We start from the raw sequence: 3,374 nt of genomic DNA, 5'->3' as shown, positions 1-3,374 counted from the left end.
GAAAACAAGCTCGCTCCCTCTTCCATGCGACAGCCCTTCAGCTATTTGAAGATGGCTATCATATCACCTCTCAAGTCTTCTCTTCTCCAGGCTAAACACACCCAGCTCCCTCCACTGTTCCTTGTTATGCTTGGTTTCCAGCGGAAACACGTGGACCGATGAAAAATGAGGGCATAAATGTATATCTTTATAGGTTGCAGCGAAGCGATATTGAAGAGTACGGTCCATATAGTATCAAAATAAAATTCATCCAGTGATATAATTTGAATGCTTAGTGATAATCTGTCGATGCAAATTATAGCAAATCATACAGTGATCCGGATAATGGCACTGTTTCGACGTGGTATTCCTCAGTGTCTTCCTCAGTGTTCAACTCAGAAATGTATACAGTGGTACCTCGGTTTATGAACACAATTGGTTCCGGAAGTCTGTTCATAAACTGAAGTGTTCATAAACAGAAGTGAACTTTCCCATTGAAAGTAATGGAAAGTGGATTAATCTGTTTCAGACGGTCCGCGGAGTACTTAAACTGAAGCGTTCATAAACTGAAGCAAACTTTCCCATTGAAAGTAATGGAAAGTGGATTAATCCGTTCCAGACGGGTCCGTGGAGTACTCAACCTGAAGCGTACTTAACCCGAAGCATGGGTGTAATTGGTTCCGGAAGTCTGTTCATAAACTGAAGTGTTCATAAACTGAAGTGAACTTTCCCATTGAAAGTAATGGAAAGTGAATTAATCCGTTCCAGATGGGTCCGTGGCGTTCGTAAACCAAAAATTCGTAAACCGAGGTGTTCATAAACCGAGGTTCCACTGTACAGTCAACTTCTAAGGAGCAGTGGTCATAAAACTATGACTTTCTCATTTTGGTTGCTTTCCCCTGCACAAGCTCTCTCCTTGACACACACACACACACACACACCTTTCTTGAGCTCCGCATGGCCTACCCTCTCTGACACCATTAAATCCCACGCCAAATCTCCTAACACACACCTTTTTCAGAAGGTGGAAAGAGCATCTCTCCATGTTTGTGACCTACCCCTATACATGGAGCGGATTCTCAACATAAGAGGCTTCAAAGAAAGGAGCACCTGCAATTAGGAGGGTAAAATGAGTCAGGAGTGCATATATTCCTTCTATTACACCAGAATTCAACAGGCTGCGAATCTTCCAGAGGAGTACATGTGCTTGCTGTTTGCTGCAATAGACTAACAATAACACAGCATAAATTTCCAGGCACTAGAGTTCGCTTAATCAGAAAGCGTTATGCAGCTGTTCACCTTTAAGGTGCTGCATGACTTTTACGCTTTCACTGCTTAAAAAAAAACCAACCTCTTTTAAACTTACCTGTTTCCAAACTTAATAGAAGCACACCCTCTGGTGGGTAGAAAGAAAAATGAGTTTCAGACAAACCATGACAGTTCCCGCAAAGCCATCTCATGCCCTCTTTCTTCTCCACAAGTCGATGTAGCTCCAGATTCTGCCAGAAATAATTGTTATTTCCATGCAAACTGCCACTTCACTGGAGAGCCAGATAGTAGCAGGGCAAGGCAAAAAACAACAACCCCAGGTTCAGAAGTAGCAAGATATGATTCATGTGGTTTCCAACAAGCGGCAAATTCCAGCTGAAGCCTCCCAGACTGGCTGCAGGAGCTTGAGCCTATTCTAAGAGCCTTTACTCTTGAGGAGCATCATTATTTGCAACAAGCCCTTTACTTGGGAGTCACACAGGGATGTTAAGATTCTCAGGCAGAAACTCCAGCCAGCTGTCTGGTGAAAATGCTTTTGAGGTCCAAGGTGACTTCACCTCCCCACAATGTGAAGCTGAATTCCTTTATTCACGCACCACTCATTCCTTTTTTTGCTGCAAAACATGCACACGGCAACCAGAACACGCTCAGGAAAACATGCCACATATCCTGTGACCCAATATGGCTAAAACAGCACAAATCTTTAAGTCATGGGACTTTAACTGAACATACACTGAATCTATGTGAAGAGTGCCTTCCTCTCACACAATCACTGGAATCCGGCAGCGAAAAGTGTGAGGGCAGCTCTTCTAAGGATGCTCACAAAATAATGGTCTAACTCAGGGGTCCCCAAACTAAGGCCCAGGGGCCAGATGCGTCCCAATCGGCTTCTAAATCCGGCCCACGGATAGTCCCGGAATCAGCATGTTTTTACATGAGTAGAATGTGTCTTTATTTAAAATGCATCTCTGGGTTATTTGTGGGGCATAGGAATTCGTTCATTCCCCCCCCCAATATAGTCTGGCCCACCACAAGGTCTGAGGGACAGTGGACCGGCCCCCTGCTAAAAAAGTTTGCTGACCCCTGGTCTAACTATACCTTTCAACATGGGGAAGGGCAATCTGCTTTTATGGGACAACCCTTCTTCCAATTCTCAATGATGCAATATTACCTGAAGTTTTAACAGATAAGATAAGATATCTTTATTGTCATTGTCCCCTTGCGGGAACAACGAAATTACTCGGTTGCTACATCCACTCAGATAAAGCATTCCGCATAATCCAAAATTACAAAAACCTAATTAAGAACAGTCAATATAATACAAAATAACAAGTAAAATAAGATGACTTCAAAGTCCAGGCTTTCCATTTAAGGCCAAAATTGCTCTAGAGAAGAAACTGTTCCTGAGACGGCTCATTCTTGCCTGCATTGTTCTATATCTCTGTCCCGATGGCAGGAGCTGAAAGAAATGGTGACCAGGGTGCGTTGGATCTCTTGATATATCTAGTGCTTTTCTATGGCACCTGGTGGTGAGCATCATTGCAAGAGAAACACGGGAAATTTTGGTAGAAGAGTGAGTCCCAGTGAAAAGACGGGGTTGTGGGGTGGATCCAGACAATAGGGCTACATTACATAAGCAGCCTTTTAGGACATATTCATGCCGATCTCCCAGTCAAGTCTCCATCACCCGTTCAATTACTTGCGATTCTACTCCCCTGCCAATTTTTGTATCATCTTTTTTATTTCATCCACATTTCAATTGCTTCCTGCTTATTCAACATTTGCACAGTAATTTCTTTCATAAAATGGAAAAATTGGGAGCTCTCCAAATCATTTAGCAATCTCTAGATGGAAGCTCCCAGAGATTTAGCAAAGCTCAATCAAACCCATTGCATCCTGTGCTGCTCTCATGGAGCATGTGAACCATCTTTGTGAATTTTCAAGGCATTTGAAAGCCACCAGCATATCAGCCTATTTTCAGTGGATGCGCCTTTCAGACTTCTTGTAGTCTGTATTCTTTGAAGCCTTTCAACATGGCAACATCTATATTAGGGACAACCAACACCTGGGCATGTAGAGGAAGCTGTACTTTGTAAAAGTACTTGAGGTTAATGCAGAACATTAGT

The sequence above is a fragment of the Zootoca vivipara genome, chromosome 7 (assembly GCF_965207765.1).
Source record: "Zootoca vivipara chromosome 7, rZooViv2.hap1.1, whole genome shotgun sequence".
In the NCBI taxonomy this organism is placed as follows: domain Eukaryota; kingdom Metazoa; phylum Chordata; class Lepidosauria; order Squamata; family Lacertidae; genus Zootoca; species Zootoca vivipara.
Note: the sequence above shows the minus strand (reverse complement) of the source record.